The sequence below is a fragment of the Choloepus didactylus genome, chromosome 15 (genome assembly GCF_015220235.1).
Source record: "Choloepus didactylus isolate mChoDid1 chromosome 15, mChoDid1.pri, whole genome shotgun sequence".
In the NCBI taxonomy this organism is placed as follows: Eukaryota; Metazoa; Chordata; class Mammalia; order Pilosa; family Megalonychidae; genus Choloepus; species Choloepus didactylus.
Window position 1 is genome coordinate 46,532,272 of NC_051321.1, and position 20,419 is coordinate 46,552,690.

The 20,419-nt window shown below is 39.3% G+C and overlaps 1 protein-coding gene and 2 non-coding genes across 6 annotated transcripts in view; all 3 read right to left on the bottom strand.

Annotated features, from left to right (window-relative positions):
* The window catches only part of PAPSS2 (3'-phosphoadenosine 5'-phosphosulfate synthase 2), a 111,149-nt gene that overhangs the window by 72,161 nt on the left and 18,569 nt on the right, over positions 1-20,419 (bottom strand). The window contains exon 1 of one of the 4 annotated variants that reach the window (XM_037804293.1): positions 9,417-9,465. The exons of the other annotated variants lie outside the window; for them this stretch is intronic. The gene's annotated coding sequence lies outside the window, so the exon portion shown is untranslated. Of the gene's footprint in view, positions 1-9,416; positions 9,466-20,419 lie in introns of those variants that run through there. 4 annotated transcript variants of the gene reach the window in all.
* LOC119511032 lies at positions 1,872-1,977 on the bottom strand. The gene has a single exon (XR_005212121.1). It is a non-coding gene; the product is annotated as a U6 spliceosomal RNA (small nuclear RNA).
* LOC119511039 lies at positions 3,232-3,333 on the bottom strand. The gene has a single exon (XR_005212128.1). It is a non-coding gene; the product is annotated as a U6 spliceosomal RNA (small nuclear RNA).

The window sequence follows — 20,419 nt, forward strand, 5'->3', positions numbered from 1 at the left end:
ACTATCTTCTTAATTTTTCTGTAGATATGACTACTAAAAAAATGAAGTCTATTTTTAAAGCGCATTTTACTAAGATTGAGCAATAATAAAAATTGTGTAAACCAACACATTTCATAATCACTTTATCCTTTGCATGGCTGGATTCTTTATCCTTCTTGATCATATGTCTTAAAATAGCTAACTCCATTATTTTACTTCTAATTTAAGGATTATAATTTCTTGGGGTTATCTGAGAAATTCTTTAATAACCACACTATGGGAGAAAGCAGAAGGGACAGAAAAATAAATGGATGAAGCTTTGATTACAGTGCTACTCAGAATATAAGTGCGGACCTATCCATGTTATTTATAGATGTTTTAAAATATGACAAGTAAGATTTTGGTTTGCGTTCAGCCATGGAGGAAGGCAGAGAAAACCAAGACCCAACCGTGCCTGCTTCTGAGTGTGTCCCTCCAAAATGGACATGAGACTAATCCTCTTTCAGCCCTCGCTATGTCCCCAAACCTCCTATTACGACCGTCTGTGGACTTTACTTTTCTGAATAGGGGATCTGTGTAAATAAGGAGAAAGGTGTGGGAAAAAGAGATCTGAAATTCTTTGGGGGGGGGGGACTCAAAAGGGCTCTTGTTTTTGCTTCAGAAACATGGAAGTGGAAAAAAAGCTACTAGATGGAGTTTAGTGCAGGATAAAAAAATAAATATTTTTGGATCAGATAATACTGAAATTGTACCCTGTCCTACAGTGGCCCAGGATGGAGAATTATACGGCTGGAAGTTGGGGGTATATGTGTGCGATGACTCTCCGGGACCTTCAGGAGAAGGGTTTACACACCAACAGACGTTCAGAAATCTTCACATCTGAATCCAAAAGCCACCATCTGTGATTTGGACGAGGATAGCTCACATTCACATTGACAAGCAAGAAAAAGATAGTGAGAAAAGGGGAAGCTTAGACTCCGTAGTATACTGAGGGCAGCAATTTTTCTGACACATCAGACTGATATTTTTAAAACACTTCTTTATGAAAAAAGGTTCTGGATGATGAAACTTTTCCAAGGCCCAAATAACTAATTCCCAAATTAACCTTTGTGACAAGTTTATAGGACACACTGCTTCCCTTCCTTTCTGATTATATATCATTGCATTTTCCTTCATAATATCTCTCATAAAAGGAATGTTTTTCCAATTTTCCCTGCCAGTGCCCCTTCCTGTCCTGGCTCCTAGCACTTCTACTTTGGTCCTCAGACTCATCTCCACATTCTGTTTTTCTTGATCCAGCCAGTAGCCTCAATCCATGTCATGCCCTACAACAGAATTTGTTTCAGGTCCTCCTTCCTTCCAGTTTCCATGGCTATTTTTCATTGAGAGCCACTTTTTAGTCTTCAGACCTACCCGATGCTATGAATTGCTTCTGACTTTTGCTTGTCTTATTCTTTTCAAATACTTTTTTTATTACAGAAGTTGTAGGTTTACAGAAAAATTATGAAGAAAATACAGAATTCCCATATGCACCCTCTATTATTAACACTTTGCATTAGTGTGGTACCTGTTACAAGTGATGAAAGCATTTTATTATAATTGTATTATTAATTACAGTCCATAGTTTACATTATGGACTTTGTGATGTACAGTTCTATGGTTTTTTTAAAAATTTTTATTCTAGTACCTTATAAAACTTAAAATTTCCCCCTTTTAACCACATTCAAATATACAATTCAGTGGTCACAATGTTGTGCTGCCATCCCCATCATCCATTACCAGAATCTTTCCATTACCCTAAACAGAAATTCTGTATCAATTAAGCCTTAACTCGCCATTCCCTGCCCCGACTCCAACCCTGGTAACCTGTTTCTGACTCAAGTTTCTGACTCAAAAATATGGAATGCTGTATGAATTTTGTGTCATCTTTGTGCAGAGGCCATGCCAATCTTCTCTGCATCATTCCAATTTTAATATATGTGCTGCCAAAAAGAGCACTTTGCTTGTCATCTTGACAATGACTTGGAATTTCCTTCTGGCTGCACTGCCCTCAGCTGCCGTGAATAAATATTCCACCGCCCCTCATGAACCCTGCTCTTTCTGGGTCTCCTAAAGGTTATCAAGGATGAATCACAGGGTATTTCCCTCTTGGCCAAGAGCCTCTCTGCTGGACTCCAGCCCCATCACTTTCTCTTCTAATTAACATTCAGATCAATTTTCTAAAACATCTTTAAATCACATTACTTTTATATTCTTCAGTGGCTTCCTATTAACTACAGGATAAAATCCTAATTTCTCAGCTTAGAAATTAAGGCCCTCCACTAGCTGGTTCCATTTATCTTTCCAATCTCATGTTCTACTCCTCTCAGCTACAGAACTTCTGTTCCGGATAGCAGGCCTATTTATGGTTTCCAGAACAGAATTTGCTCATTCTGACTTGGAATCTTTCCTCATTCAGCTCCTCCTGCCTGGAACATGCATTGACTCACATCAGGCTAGTTCTTCAGGTCAGCACATACCCCACGGGCTCACGCAGCCTGCCTTGCGGCCTCTGCCTTGAACACCTGTAGCCATTTCAGCTGTGGCATTACCTGGATATTTAGCACAAAGAGTCATATTTTAGGCTTCATGGTCAAGCCTGCATGGTAGGAGCCATGACTTATACAGCTCTGATTTTCTAATAAGGCCCAGCTGGTAGCACCAAAGTATAGAGGAAACAATACAGATTTTGAGGTTGAATAGTTTAGAAACAGTTCAAATTCTGGCCCCACTAGAATCCTGAACAAGCCTAACCTGTCTAAGTCTCACAAAGGGTGGGATTATAATTCTTGTTAATTGTTCCAAGGGTTAAAAAGAGCAAATAAAGGTGAATTAGTTTGACCTTCAGTTGCTAAGCATATACTTGTGGAACAAATAATAGAAGTTTGATAAATATTTTGCTGGTTGATTGACTGATGTGGATGTCCTTAAGCAAACTCAGGTCCTCATCAGCACATTTGCTTTTCTATCAGTACACAACAGCACGGCATGTTCCAAGACGTGGCTACAGCCACTTTTTACACTGTGCGCTGAAGCCTTCTTAAAGTGAGACCTGCTGTGACCTAAGTCTTCTCATAGCTGTCACTACAGGACACAGACAAAGAAGCAGTCCAAACATTAAACAGCACAGAACTCCATTCAAAAATGCCTTTGTAAAACATCCTTTGAGATCTACATCAAGGAACTATGGATAATGACTCAAGTTTCTGACTCAAAAATATGGAATGCTGTATGAATTTGTGTGTCACCCTTGTGCAGAGCCCATGCTAATCTTCTCTGCATCATTCCTATTTTAATATATGTGCTGGTGAGTTCCCCATATTCTGTGAGGATGAGTTAGGCTGATGTGAGTCAAGACATTTCAATTAGTGCTGAAATCTGAGTTAACACCTAAACCCAAGGTAAATATTGAACTGGATACTTATTGTGGGGAACCAAGCTTTTCATGTCACTTAGACCATGTCCGGGGTGGTGGCCTGGAACGCTGGGCCACAAGCCTGCATGGAACACTGTGTAGGCACGCCTTTTAAAGATGTGTGTCTTGTGACTATGACAGCAGCGTTAACCATTAACCCCAGATTGTTCCTGCTTATCTACAGCAGGATGTAAAGATTAATATCTGAGAGACCCTGAATGCTTTTGATCACGTAGCATAGTCTTGCTTTGTGTAACAAACAAATAAATAACTGGAGCACAGGTGCATCAGCACCCACTTGGCACATGATGCAGTGGGTCCCCTGCTCCCTTAAATCTTAACTTTGTGTCTGTGTCTCATTTCAGCATCGCTCTGTCAGCAACAACTTATTTAATACACCATTCGAAAAAAATTAAATGAGCCACATTCTGTAACACAACCTCAAGTGCATTATTCCACTATTTTTTCCTCCACAAATATGACATGGGCATAAAATAATCCAAGGAAAATATATAGCATCATGATCTGAAAGAGACCTTCCTCTTGACATGGCCTGGAATCACTATTGTGAAAAGTTTACATTTGTAAAAGCTGGTACATGAAAATATATCTCACTTTCTGCTCACACAGAATTCAACTAAAAATTCATCTGCTAAAGTGCCTATTAGTCATGCACAGTGAGGAAAATTCCTAAGGATAACATCACTAAACTCATCACGCTTAGAATCTTAGAACTTTAGGGTAGCCATTCCTGTCCAGCTCAAATTTCTCACTTTATGCATATTTTGATGATTCAATTACTAGAACCCAGGAAAAGGAAACTGAATCAGAAGGTACAGTCTCTACCTCCAACCATCAAGAACGGATCCAGGGAAGTCTTTTGCCTCTTTAAGAAAGAGCAAAGCAAAGGGCACTTATGAAAGCACCAGATCAGTGCCTTTCAGGAGACTTACTGTCACTATTATCAGAGGAGTAGAAAAGTCTTTAACCCATTGCAATATAACTTCTGTACCCACTGTTACACTGAAACCAATTAAATGAATTACTACATATAAAATGTCTAAAACAGTGCCTAGGCAATGTTAGCTAATTTGATGATTTTTGGCAAGATTGTCAGTTTTTATCTTACCTGGCCTCTTTCCCCTGCACGTTCTACTAGTGAATTTGCCCAGTCCTGGCTCTAGACTCCACCTCACCAGCTACCTTCCCCAGTCATGGCAGATTATACTGGGTTGCCCCTAGGAGGACCACTGCACAAGCTGAGTCAATTAGGTACTCTCTTAGGAAATTAACCTGTGTAAAACAGAGAGAGACCCAGTCAGCTATATGGGAGACCCTTTGTTCTAGTTCACTAATGCTGCCAGAATGCAAAACACCAGAGATGGATTGGCTTTTATAAAAGGGGGTTTATTTGGTTACACATTTACAGTCTTAAGGCCACAAAATGTCCAAGAACACATCAGCAATCGGGTACCTTCACTGGAGGATGACCAATGGTGCCCGGAAAACCTCTGTTACCTGGGAAGGCACGTGGCTGGCGTCTGCTCCAAAGTTCTGGTTTCAAAATGGCTTTCTCCCAGGATGTTCCTCTCTAGGCTGCAGTTCCTCAAAAATGTCACTCTTAGTTGCACTTGGGATATCTGTCCTCTCTCAGCTTCTCTGGAGCATGAGTCTGCTTTCAACAGCCATCTTCAAACTGTCTCTCATCTGCAGCTCCTGTGCTTTCTTCAAAGTGTCCCTCTTGGCTGCTGCTCCTCTTCAAAACATCACTCACAGCTGCACTGAGTTCCCTCTGCCTGTCAGCTCATTTATATGGCTCCACTGATCAAGGCCCACCCTAAATGGGTGGGGCCATGCCTCCATGGAAATCTCCAATCATAGTCATCACCCACAGCTGGGTGGGGCACATTCCAAAGAAACACTCAAAGAATTACAATCTAATCAACACTGATAACGTCTGCCCACACAAGATTACATCAAAGATAATGGTGTTTGGGGGACACAATATATTCAAATTGGAACACCCTTGAACCGGAAATTCACTCATGGCAGAATCTGGACTAGAGTTGGTTAACCAAGGCACTGGGAGCAGAAACTAAGAGCAATCAAATAATCCCTAAAACAATGTCTCTCTTGCATTTGACCCTCATGACCACTCTTTTCCCGGAAAACTCTATTTCACTGGCTTCCAAGATATCGTTCTCTTCCGGTGCTGTTCTGCCTTCTTGGCCCCTCCTCCACAGGCTCCTTCAAAACTCCTCTTCTTCCACCTCCCAGAGTTCACACAGTTCTGCCCTCAGCACCCTTCTGCTCTTCTTCTGTAACCCCTTAGCGACTCTCACCTATTCCCAAGTCTCCCAAATCTCTATCGTCAGCTGTCCAAACACATAGTGAGTTTGGCCTCCACAGACACCTCCAAATTCAACATGCTCAGGATGGAATTCATTTTCCTGTCATTGCTCCTTGCTCCTCTTCCCATATTCCTTACCACTGGCAACTACCCAGAATTCTGCAAATCATCTAAGCCAAAAGTCATCCACAGACTTTTCTCCATTTTTAAAAAATCACCAAGTCCTGTCAATTTAGCAAAGAAATACCTCTCAAACCGTCCCACGACTGTTAGTTAGGTAATTAATGGGAAACTCCCTGACAAGCCTGGCTCCCTGTCTCTCCTCTTCAGGTCATTCTCCTCTTTGTCACCAGAGTGACATTCTCCTGCTTGAAATCCTGCAGTGGTCCCTATGGCGTTTAGGGTAAAGTCCCAAAACTTCACAAGTGGGTCACCACCTCCTATTTCAGCTTTACCTACTGCCCTTCTTGGCCTGAAAGCCCATGCGCTTGTCACACAAACCCATGCACCATCCAGAACAAACAATTCTCTTTCATGCTTTGAGGCTTTCACCTGCGGTTCTCCTTGCTTGGATCCTTTCTCTCCACTTGCCTGCCGCTCATCCCTTAAGGTGTGGCTCAGTGTGTGTTTACCGTGGGGCTGGGGCTAATCTTCCCAACCACAAAGAGACAGCAACTTCCTCCACCACCACAACCCCCAACAGTATCCTGTTTCTACAGATGAGTGGTTTTCAAAACTGGCCTGTCATAAAAATTTACTGGGGTGCTTGTTAAAAATGCAGATTCCCAGGATTCTTCCCATGAAATTCTGATTCTGTTGCTCTGGAGTAGGACCCAGGAAACTAGTTTTTTTTCCTTCCCTCCCGTTCTCCCTTCCTTCCTTCCTTCCCTGTTGTTTTAACGTGTCTCAGAGACTTTAATGCTTAGGCAGATCTAGAGATTAGAGAACATAGGTCAAGTATGGCTATTTGCTGACCTGTCTGTCTCCCTCACCAGACTGGAAGCTCTGACATGGCTGTTCTCTGCACATTTGTCTTTGAATCCATGTGCCCGGAACATCGTAGGGGTTTAAAATGTATTGAATGAATCTTAAGTATTTTCACTCAAACTAATTTTCATGCCCATAATCGTTCATAAAATTTGGTTAATTATTCAAATATCTATTATGGGCAAAGGAAGACGACCAGGTGCTGAGAAATGAAAGTCTTGGAAGAACATGGGTGCCAGGGTGGTAGGACTGGGTCCCAAGAATGGCAGAAATTTTTTCAACATCTTGGCTCAGTTACAGATTTGGGGGCAGCCATACTTGTTCACACTGTCAGATGAATTCAACAATATGAATAAAAATCACTGTGCAGAATGACAGACACTTACCCCCGTCCCTTCCCCCTCGATTGGACATGTGTCTCCTTGAAGAAGCAGAATGGTACGAGGTCAAGAGCATGGGCACCAGAGTCAGAGGCTGCCATGCATCCTGGTCCCATCAGCTGCCAGCTGCACACTGCTGAGCAAAGTACTTCACCTTTCAGTCCCTTCATCTGTGAAATGGTTTTAACAGTTCCTGCCTTACTGAACTGCTGTGAGGATTAAGTGAGGAAATGCACATAAAGAAGCAGACGGCCTGACCCTCCATAAATGTGAGCTAGAATAAGAACAGCAGTTTTTATGAAAGATAAGTAAAGTAGCTAATAATAAAATAATTATAACAATAAGTTAATGATAATAGTTAACATTATTGAGACAGCCCTAGTGCTTTCCTCTTCTCAGTCTTCTGCCATGAAACATGAAATGTAAAAAGAAATCTAATGATTTCCCTCAAGATTCAGGTACATTCCCTTTTATTTTCCAGCTGGGAAATCTCTTCATGCCCTACTATTTCTAAGTCAGCACAGAGCAAACAGTACATAGCCCACTCACACATATCCAGAACACAGTACCTACTGACTAAAACATTTGCAAAAGCAGTGACAGCAGTCAGCCCCTCACCTGTCGTGGCAATTTAGTTTCCACAGCCATACCTGAGCCTCAAAAATCCAGCAGTGCTTGGCACGTCTCATCATCTCCATCAAATGACAAAACTGATATTCAGAGATGTTTGGTCTAAGGTCACACAGCTGGTAACTCAGGGATTCAAATCTAGGTCTTCTTATTCCAAATTGAGCAATCTTTGAGGGATCTTAGAAGCTCAGTATAGAAATAAGACCACCTGGGCATATCAGTTGAAATAAGTTAGCGTGGCTTCCTTAACAAACTTGTGTTTGGGCTGCACAAGAGTGTATAAATGCTGCCTGGAGCCTTGGAGCCTTTTTTTTTTTTTTTTTTTTCCCTTCTTGCCAAGAGTATGCTACTGGTCTCTAGAAAATGTGTGTCTTGCTTACCCCAAAACATTCTTTGATTCCTGAACCCCACTCCTATCGACTTAGACCTGCTCCTAGAAACTACCTGGGCCTTTCTACTGTAGAACAGTCTCTGGGCTGCACACGGCCCATTCTCCTCTCCCTCCGCAGGGATTCTCTGCCACCAGCTGTTCATTCCACGGCATCTTGGAGATTATCTCTGCTCCCCTGGTCTGAGTCGTCCTTAACCTTCCGTCCTTAACATTCCAGCTCCGGCACAACTCGGCGGTCAGCCCTCCTCTGCGGCAAATCCCGCACTTCTTCCTCTCATCTCTCACCGCTCCCCACCCCCTCACTGCCTTCAGGTTCTTCTACACGTCTGAACCCTGGAAATTCTCCCAAAATTCCAAGCTCCCTTCTGTTTCTGGGCCCAGACCCTTGCTATTTTCCTTTTCATTATTTAATTAAATAGGTAATACCCACATGGTTTTTTAAAAAAATGTTCAAGTATATAATACGGAGGTATAAAGAAGAGTCCTGCTTCCATCCCCTGCTCCTGCTCCTCCAGTCCCACCCTTGCCACCTCTGAAAATAGGTAGGCACTTGTTTCTTGTATATCTTGCCAGTTTATTTATGCAAACAGAAGTAAATCTGAAAATAAGTATGTATTTGTTTATCCTTTCTACTCTGTTACACACCTTGCTTTTTTTCAGATATATCTTGGCAAATCTGTCCGTGTCAGTACAGAGAGTTTTCTTATTTGTTGTACCCCTGCATAGTACGCCACTGTATGGATATAGCATAATATATTTAATTAGTTCCCATTTGATGGACATTTAGATGGTTCCCAATATTTCAGTATCATAAATAATGCAGTAATGACTATGTCTCAGACTTCTGGCTTTCTGAAGTGTGAGACAATAAAGACCTGTTTGTTTGTTTTTTAAGCTATCTTCGTAAAGGCAGCCGGAGAAAACTAATACAGACATCTCTGTGTCCTCGGTACTCAGTGTGTGACCCCTGCCGGTGCCCGGGAAGACGACCCTGAAGGACTAGAGGGCTGGTGGTGAACTCCTTGCCCAACTCACAGCCTGGACATGGGGTTTGTTGTGGTTGGTCATCTTCTCCATAAATACTTAGGATTGTAAAAATGGAGTATGTTGAGAGCTGGAGGACTTGAAGCTGCTCAAGCACAACATTTGCATAAAATAGCCACTTTAGCTAAACTCTTAACTTAAAATAGTTAATACTGTTACATATCTAATTAAAGAATAATTTATTCTGTGGCATTTACTTACATGGAAATGAGGATTCTTTCCCCCTCACTGTTTCTTTACAGGGACTAGATATCAGGGTTTCTTGCTTCTGTGTGTGTTTGTGTTTGCTTGACTGCTGTTTTTAATGATTAACCAAAAGTTAATGGGTCCTTTCTGAAAAGTACACTTTTGGGACTCCAATTTCTCTGGCAAAACTACTGCTTAAATACTACTAGCAAGAATGAATTTGAGTATCTCTTCTAGTCAGAGGGTTGTTTTGGTCAGTCTTACAAGAAGTCTGAATAAGAAAGTGGTTAGGTTTTTGTTTCTTAGAAATCTATATAGTTCTTCAGTTCAATTATAAATGGTATATTTAAGGTATAAATGGTATATTTAAGGCCCTTACGATTCTGAGATTTTATGAATTTATGATTATATTGTTTACTTCTGTGTATTATCATCATATTTTGAAAAACAGGAAAACAAACTCTAACAGTTAAAATTTCTTATGATTAATTTTTACACTGAAAAAAACAGTATCTATTAATTAGCTTCTGTACATAATGCTATTATAAGTGAAAGTGTTATAATGACTTACAAATTCCTTAAAGAACAATACAGATCAAATCAACTATCAGTTTTACTTTATAAGAAGACAATCAAAGCTCCAGGTTAAACCTGACAAGTTAGCAAACACCTATTTGTTGATCAACTTCAACCCTGTCAGAAATAAGGACACTAGACAGACTTGATTTGTTTGATTAGAATATTAGAACAAAAGTGCATACGAAAGAAGGTAGGAGACGTTATGTCCTGTATGGCAGTTTCAAATCAGATAATTAAAAAATTACATCAAATTCAGATAAGACCATTGTTGAATTTCCTGTTCATGCATCACTCTTTTGGAGTGGGAGTAACCTTCCATGTATTTAGAATATGAAACCTTGGCCTCAGTGGACTAGCCTACGAAGTAAATAACCAATTAGAACTGAAAATAAGTATCAGTGACATCTTTTTATGTATGTGAGCTTGTTTTTGTAAACAGGGTTACAAAAGTCTTAAGTTCATCCTATTCCATACTTCTTTTATTCCTTTGATGAATTTTTTTTTTCAAAAAATATTTATGGCACACCAACTACATGCTAAAGACTGTGCTGGGAGTTGTGGGTACAATGGTGAAAGGGACACAAGACCCACTCCTGAGGAGCGTCTCCATCTCTGAGCCTATCCATCATGCAGAAAGTAGTCAGTAAATATTAATTGATCAGAATTATGCAGAAAATATATTGAAAACCTAGTTAGGGTTCCCGGGTTTAGCAAATAAAAATACAATATGTTCCATGCCGTATCTGGGACAGACTTATAGTAAAAGCATATTTGTTATTTATCTGAAATTCAAATTTAATGGGACAGCCTGTATTTTATCTGGCATCCCACTAAGGGTTTACGTCTCAGAAAAGAATTCCTAACCTTGCATTAATTACATGCATGGACCATCTAAACACTGAAGATACTTATTTCAGTGCCCCATTCTTTTTTATACTCCATTTATAAAATTTTCTCTTTAGGAATTCTTTTGCAAATGACTGCCCATTTCTCTGGTGTTAATCAGAAAGGAAAGGATGGTGTGAAGGTCTTGGCTCCAAACTGCTGGCTGCTAATAGTACTGTAACATTATAGGAGAACAATAAATAGCATTTCAAGAGTCTGCAGTTTTAGAACCAGTTCTGAAACTGCAAACATGATAATTTTTCAAAGTTTAGGTTTTTTTCCTCCTTCAAGACCGAACACCCTATATTGAGAACATGCAGCTTTCACATTACCTTGAAATAAGTGGCGAGCAGTTTCATCCACCAAGAGGTGGCTGAGATGGGAAACAGTATCTTTGGGTGGCAGGTGGGGGGTAGAGCATGAGGAGGACTATATAAAGTTTTTTGGGGGAAGAGAAGGCGATTTCAGAATCGAGAAAGACTTGATTCAGACATTCCTAAACAGCGTCACCCTCCCTCCTCTATCAACCAATGAGTGAAATGGCCTTTTTGGAAAAACTGCCACTCTTTTCCCAGCTGACACGACTCACATATTCCACCATGGAAAGGAGTGTCTGGAAAAAAAGGATGAAGTTCTACAGAGAACAGCCTGCATTGCTAATTTTTTTGAAATGTTTTGAGAAAAAAAAAAAAATTAACCTTTGTGTATATTTTCAGAGCAATCATATATATATACATATTCCTAATACAAATAACTTTGTAATTAAAAATAAAATCTTCCATTCAGATTTGCAGGCTGCCAAAATTATTTCTTATTTTCCAGAGCAGGAAACAAGGTGCATGATTTGCCTTGCTGGGCTAGAGCATCTGATCTCTGGAAGGAGGAGGTATAGGCCTCCTCTGCACTCTCTCTTGTCATTATACCAGAGGCCAATATACTGGCAGTTCCAACAAATTTCTACACTGTTCTAAGATGGCTGGGGAAGCTGCAGGAGCAGAACATCTCATCTCCTACTGAAAATGGAATTTGGAACAGGGAACCCTATTTATGCCCCTTCATTCCCATCCAGGTAGAGGCCAAGAACTGACCTCCCATAAAGTTCCTGGTTTGCAGTTCCTGGCACAAGGCTGGAAAATTGGTCTTTCATTGTGATGTAAACCTGTAGCTGCTATCTGAATGTCTCCCAGAAGGTAATAGGAAGAAAAATCCATTTGTGAAATTTTTCTAAAAATCCTAAAATCTGAGTTGGCATTTCTTTTCCTATGAAAAGTCAGAGAAGGCTGGTCCTACTTCAATACAGGCAAACATAACAACAACAACAAAAACAAAGTCCTCAGATTTCCTTATACTACAGTGACAGAAGTGGAGCCCAATTGGTCAAAGCCAAAGATACACTAAAAGAAAGACATGATAAATTCTCCTCGTAAGAGTAAGTGCAGCTTTTAAACATACTTTTGAAATGGGGACCCAGCTTGAGTGTACCCAGGAGTTACCTGGGGTTCAGACATGGCAGGTGACGTAATGGGGCCACCCGGGAGAACCCTACCCTAAGCACAGGAAGCTTGACTTAGGAACAAACCTTCAGTCCTGGGGTATGTGTGTGTGAATCTGAGTGTAGCCTGGGGACTGGGATTTGTCTCCTGAGCCTGCTCCCACAGCCTCACATCCGAGAGACAGAGAAAAGATGGAAACAGATCAAAGAACTGCTTTACTCAAGAGCTCAATGAGGCACCAGGGCCTAACAGAGTAAGGCAGGAGACCAGGGGCCCCCGCTTCAGGCTACCTGGGCTCAAGGCCTGGCTCGAGCACATACTACCTGTGCGACCTGAGGTAACTGAACTGTAGCTTAAGTTTCCCCATCTGCAACATGGGCAAACACCGGCACCTACCTCAGAGGCTTGTTATAAATACTGAAAGATTGGGTAAAGAAAATGTGTATTTACACAATGGAATACTACACAACAATGAGCATGAACAAACTACAGCTACATGCAACAATAAGGATTGCTATTACAAACATAATTTTGAAAGAAGCCAGACACAAAAGAGTACATACTGTATGATTCCATTTTTCTAAAGCTCAAAAACAGGCAAAGCAAATAATGTACAGTATTGAAAGGCAAAGCAGACTTCCTGAGATTGCTGATGGTACATCTGAACACAAAGTGGACCAGACCTGCCCCAGCGCACATGAGCCACTTCCCAAAGACTTGCACGAAGCACTGGTAGGCTGGGCAACAGCCTGAGAAACGCAGCCTACCTTTGCAATTAAACTGAAATGACAACATGGTTTATGTTTAATCAAGTACCCAATGGATGCATCCACACAGCCAGAAGAAAAGAGATCCTGTGACAGTTATCCAGCTAGTAAAACGAAAACTTTAGCTCCTGAGGAGAAAGGTTAATTTTTTTTTTAAAGAAAAAATCAACAGGATTAACCTGATTGGCTGACTGCATTCTTTGATTAAGCCTTAAAATCACTGTGCAACTCTACTTTGTTGCATTTTGTAGACTGTAGGTACTGACACAGTGATACAGTGTGGTTAAAAACTGATTTAAAAAGGTTGGCCAGGCTACATACCCATTCTCTACTTCTTTTTTAGTATTTAGTATATGCACCATATTTCATCTGAATAAGTAGAAGAAGCTTAAAATAGCCAGAGTAAGCCTGGTTCTCTGACCATGTGTTTAAACGTTCATGAATCCACACTGAAGACAAAATATTTCCAACCACAACCATGTAGGATCATCATGCAGCAAACTTGCACACAAATGCAAATTTACATCAGAGAGTTCTATCTGGTTCCTGTCCGGTGATGGAAACAGGGTGATAAGGCGTATTCCCTCAGGCATACACAAGGCCCACACTGTTGAACAAACACTCAAGGAAAACTTGTGGATCTACGTAATTTGGAGCCTCGTTAGCATTTGAGACACTACATATTTTAAATTCTGCAAACCACCCTCAGAATCTATGGGGAAGCATGAACTGTATCTCCTGGCTTCAAACCCTTGTCCTCCACCCCATTCCCCAGCATCCATGGAGAAGAGAGGTTTACACATGCCTCAGCTTGAATCTGCAGTATTCCTGCATGTTCCCTCCTTCTTACCAAGCCCGGTCCCCTCCAGTTATCTATGGAGAGGAGGAGAAACAGGAAGATTTGCAACCAATATTTAGTGAATTTTTTTTTATGTCATGCTTCATAACTTTTCTCTAATACAAATAGTCTGTGTGATTGTTCACATATGGGCTTTCCATCTAAAGGACATATTCTAAAAGTCACAATTCAAGAAGGGAGAACTCCCATTGAGTTAAGATGGAAATCCTCTTGCTTGGAAACATTTTTAAAGATGCTTTGTTTGAATGTATGTTATTAAATTTGTCCCAAAGCAGAAGTCTTCTTGATTCAACTGGAAAAATCAGCCTCAAGGCTGTGCTGACCAGATTCTTGTGTACCTACTTCAAAAGCTGTCACTTTGTTGATTCAAACCAGCAAGACTGGAGGGAAGACGGTTTTATACTTGGCTTGTATATAAACCCACAGGATTGAGCTAGTAATCTAGCAAACCTTAAGCAGAGAACTCTTTGGACATAACTATCAAAATGGAAACCTGGATTGGGTGAACTAAAGTTTTAGTTTTTGCATTTTCCTTCTCTGGGTTTTCTTTTCTTCTTTCATCTCTTTCTTCCTCTCTCCCCCCTTTTCTTTCTTTCCTTCCTTAAATGAGCAATTTCTAATTCCCAAATGAGTGGCCTCAGGGATGTTTGTTACAAACAGTAGGCCCTTATCTCTGTATAGAACTTAGGATGACTTAAAGAGTACTTTCATGCTACTCTTGCCTGTGAGCCTCACAATCCCATGAGGCACCAGCCCTGACTTTTGGCTGAGGGCTCTTTTCTCTACATCATCCTTTAAAAATGGGTAAGCTGGTTCCGTACAATAGAGGGTATTCACACATGGAACTGTTCTTGCAGCAGTGTGTCCTTTTGAGTTATGGTTTATTTTTTCAGAAGCTTATGACTTTTCTTAGCACAAACAATTACTATACAGCAGGGTTTCTCAGCCTCAGCACTACTGAAATTTTGGACCAGATCATTCTTTATTGTGAGGGCTGCCCTGTATATTGTAGGATGGTAAGCAGCATCCCTGGCCTCTACCCACCAGATACCAACAGCACTTTCTCCCCAAGTTGTGAAAACCAAAAATGTCTTCAGGCATTGCCAAATGTCTCCTGGGGGTGGGGGCAGGGGGCAAATTACCCCTGTAGAGAACCACTGTTATCCAGCAATGAGAATGAACAAAATCTAAGCACATGCAAGCAATATGGATGACACTCACAGACATAACATAGGACAAAAGAAGCAAGATACAAAAGAGTACATAATGTAGGATACTGTTTATATAAAGTTCAAAATCAGGCAAACTAATCTATGACATTAGAAATGAGGATGGTTTACCCTAGGGAAGAGAGGCAGTAACTAGAAGCGGCCTCAGAGATTCAGCTAGTACTGTTTCTAATTTGGGTGCTGGTTACAAGAGTATGTTCACTTAATAAAAATTCATTGAGCGTTAAACTTAGGATTTATATGTTTTTCTGTATGTAATTATGCTTAAATAATTTTTTTCTTTTTTGAAATGTAGGTCAACACTGCTACAAAATCATTGAGCATTCAAGTTGAAGTAACTCATGGCACCTTCCTAACCACAGGCCCACCCTGAAGTATAAGACAGCAATCCAGTGTGTTTAGTTGATGAATGGAAAGCTTGTTTCTGAGGTACATTGTTACCCAGGTGCCAAAGCCAAACAAGCCCTCCCCCAGCCCATTTTCAATTCATACTTGTAAGACGCAGGCCTAAAATTGATTTCAAAGTGAAATTGAGCCAGAAAGCGTCCAAATAAAGGAAGGTTCACTCCAGTGCTAAAGAAAATGGGTTTAGTTCCCAAATCTGAGAATAATTCAAGTGCCCCTTTCGAATGCCAAAGTGACACTGGTGGCAACTTGAGATGCTTATTACAGTAGTGGAGAATGAATTGTGCTGATTTATTTATGCTCTCACTCTCGATTGGGATCCCTCCTAACTAATAACTTGTCTTGCAGGTGTTAGACCAGGTGCAGGAGTAGAGTTTGTGGCCATAGTTACCTTTGATGTAGGCTGAGCTGGGTGACACAAGACCCCGGCCTAATAACCTAACCAATAACCAATTAATTCACTTTCCACACAACTTACCATTCTCATTTCACTCCAGGCAAATCAAAGTATCAAGAGTTACTATTAGCTCTTAAACCTCATTTATCTATGTATATAGGTGGGTGTATGTATTTACACATGTATTATATAAAGTGAGCAAGTAAGTAAATAAGAGGTAGAGAGACAGGCAGACAATTCTCCATGGGTCTTTCATATCTCTGCATGTCTTGTGAGTGAGGTGCTAACTGCCATCTTATTCTAGACTATCTTTTCAAGGATGTTTGTATAGCGAACAGCCTTGGAAGACTGAGACTCTCTCCAAAGCAAAGTGCTGGCATGCTCACTGTCCATGCTCTCCTGAAATGCAACCCACTGCCTGTACAAGCATCCATCTAGAAGCAACCATGAGGCCACCATGACAGTTGGGGGCCAGAGAATCTGACACACATACTGATGCTCATATGGCTGGATGTGCCATGAGTAATAAAAGTCCTTTGTCTCTGACCCAGGATGGTCAGATTTTCTGCCAGCATCCATGAAACTGCAGCAGGTTAACTTGTTAGCTTGCAAGTAGAATAAAATCTCAGACCCTTCACAGTTCTTGACTACACATACATTATCTATCTATCTATTTAATTTTATGTTTTTTTTAAAAGTACATCTCAGCCACTCAGTTCTCTTTGCTGGAGACAATAAAGCTATTTTACTATGTATCCTTCCAGAGATACTCTGTGCCATTAAAATATGTGCATGTTTCCTTTTTCTTTTCCCTCTCAAGTGTTACTAAAGACACTGTTTTATACTATGCCTTTTTTTACTTAACAAAATTGCTTGGAGATCTTTCAATATTGGTACATATAGAAGATACCTCATTCTTATTTAATAGTTGCAAAATAGACCACACTATGAATATACTGTAATAACAAAAGAGTACATAGTATATACTTAAACAATCCTATTGATTTTTAGGTTGTTTCCAACCTTTTGTTATTAAATGCTGCCAAGCATATACTTGCATATACATCATCTTACCCATTTGCAAGATCTCTATAGAAAAAATTTCTAGAATTTGAATTGCTAGCTCAGAGAATATGCTCATGTTAATTTTAATTGTGATAGCTATTTTCAAACATGCCCTATAGAAGTTGTACTAATATACATCTCCATGAGGATATATGAGAGTATCTACTCCCTTACACTGTTGCCAATATAACATCTTGGCTAAAATTTTTACCTATACCAATCTGATAGATGAGAAAATTGAATCACATACTTTTAATCTGCATTTCTTATAATGAATGAGATTATGCATCTTTTCACATGTTTAAAAGATATTTGTATTTTCTTTTCTCTGAACTTCTGTCTTCTTTCTCCACATTTGATTGTTGATTTTTTAAAATATTGATTTACAAGAGCCCATATATTTTGGAAAACAGCCCTAGGTCTTCTATGAGTTACAGAACTTTCCCACAGACTTTTTTTTTTTTTTTTTTTAATTAAATTCAGTTTTATTGAAATACATTCACACACCATACAATCATCCATGATATACAATCCACTGTCCACAGTATGATAACATAGTTATGCGTTCATCACCACAATCTATCTCTGAACATTTTCCTTACATCATCCCACAGACTTTTGTCTTTTGACTTTGTTTTACATTAAAAACATTTTTTGCATGTAATTATAAAACTGCTTTTATATTCAAATGTATTTTTTCTTTTATGGCAGCTGAATTTGTGTCCCACTTAAAAAGATCTCCCCCTTTATGAGATGATAAAAGATTATTCTGGTTAGCTTCTGGCATTCAAAGAAAGCACTGTCATAACATTAACTGGATACAAACTTGAAGAACAGATGACTCAGAGTCCAAATTCCAGCAATAGCACATTAAAATATCAACATGTCCAGGTTTCAACAAAATATTACAATACATACAAAGAAACAGGAAGAGGTGACCCCTGCAAAGGATAAGATTAAAGCATTAGAAACCAGCAATGAGGAGAACCAGACTGGGACATTCCAGACCAATACTTTTAAAAAAATGGTCCTCAATATGCTGAAAGAGCTAAAGGAAAACACAGACAAAGAACTAAAGGAAACCAGGCAAATGGCAGATGAACACAAAGAGGAGGATATCAACAGAGAGGTGGAAATTAAGAAAAGGAACCAAACAGAGCTAAAGATCACAGTAACAGAAACTAAAAATTCCCTTGAGGTGTTCAACAGCAGATTGGAGCTGGCAGAAGAAACAAACAGAGACCTTGAAGATAAAACAATTGAATCATTCATCAGAAGCAGAAAGACGAAAGAATGAGGAAAAGTGAACAGAGCCTGAGGAAACTATGGGACACCATCAAGTGTACCAATATATGCATTGTGGGAGTCCCAGAAGGAAAAGAAAGAGAGAAAGGGTAGAGAGAATATTCAAAGAAATAACTGCTGAAATTCAATGAAAGTCATGAATATATACATCCAAGATATTCAGCAAACTCAAAACAGGGTAAAGTCAGATAGATCCGTACCACAATATATTGTAATCAAACTGTCAAATGCTAAAGATAAAGAGATAATTCTGAGAGCCACAAGAGAGAAGCAACATGTACATACAAGGGAGTTTCAATAAGATTAAATGCCATGATCTCATTGGAAACTGGGGAGGCAAAAAGGCAGTAAGATGACATATTTAAAATGCTGAAAGCAAAAAATTCTTTACCAAGAATTATATATCCAGCAAACCTGTCTTTCAAAAACAAGAGAGAGATTAAGACACTCTCAGATAAACAAAAATTGAGGGTGTTCATCACCACTTGACAGTTCCTGCAATACGTGCTAAAGCAAGTTCTGCAGGTTGAAAGGAAAGGATGGTAGACAATGGACTGAAGTCAAATGAAGAAATAAAGATGTATGGTGAGCCTAACGATGTGGATAAATATAAATGCCACTACACTACTTTGTATTTTTTTTTTTTTTTTGGCTTGTAACCCCATTTTTTATTTCCTACAGGATCTAAAAGATAAATGCATAAAATGTAATGATAAGTCAGTGGTTTTGGACGAGAACTACATAAAGGTGGGGGGATGGAAGGGTAAAAGAACATAGTTTGCATATACTATTGAAGATAAGTTGGTATCAAAGCAAATGAGATTGTTATATATTATGTTAAATGTAAGCCCTATGGTCACTACAAAGAAAATATTGGAGAATATGCAAGCTCATAGAGACAGAAATTAGAATACAGGTTTCCAGGGGTAGGGGTCAGGGGCAGTGCATAATGGGTGTAGGGTTTCTGTTTGGGGAGATGGAAAAGTTTTAGTAATGAAAAGTGATGAGATTACCACAACATTTTAAATATGAGTAATCCCACTAAATATCTGGGAGTGGTTGAGATAGGAAAGCCTGTTGTATATATATCCTTACAATTAAAAATAAAAGAAAAACTAAAGAGACAATGACAATTAAATGCAATACATGATACTGCAAGGGAGAGAGAAGTCTCAAAAGGACATTATTGGGACATATGAAAAAATTGGAACATAGATTGTAAGTTTTATTTATTTATTTATTTATTTGAACTTGATAACTGTATTTAAGATGGTTACATAAGTGAATATCCTTGTTTTTAGGAAATGTACATGGCAATATTGTGTTCAAGAAGCATAGATATATACAACCTACACTCAGAAAATGGGATTATAAATCAGTGATTTTGGACTTACAATGTATAAACATATAATTTGTGATAAGAACTACATAAAGGTGGGGGGCAGAGAGATACAGGAGCAACATTTTGCATGTATTTTGAAGTTAAGTTGGTAGCAAAGCAAATGAGATTGTTATATAGACAGAAAGATGATTGATAGATGAAAGAGAAAGGAAGGAAGGAAGGAAGGGAGGGAGGGAGGAAGGGCAAATATGACACAATGTTAAAATTGGTGGATCTGCGTATCTGGGGTGGGGTGGGAGTATGTTGAAGTTCTCTGTATGGAGTCTGCATTATTTTTGTTATTGTCCTGTAAGTTTGAAAGTATTCCAAAATAAGTTTTTTTTAAAAAAGATTATCCATGTTTTCTTCCAACAGTTCTATGATTTTATTTTTTATGCTTAAAATTGTTTCTCCATTAAACCTCTTCCTTTCAAAATAATTCTTAAAATATACATTAAAATGCTTATCTTTGGTTACAAGGATAAGCACAGCTAAAGAAAAGATTGTTTTCTCAAACTCTGTGACCACATTTTTTTAATCTCCATCCTTTTGCAGGTACAGACTTTAGATATAGAATGGTCCAAAGTATAATCTACATGCATGCATATAACATAAACCTTATATAATATTGTAATCCTAAAAAAAGATAGGGG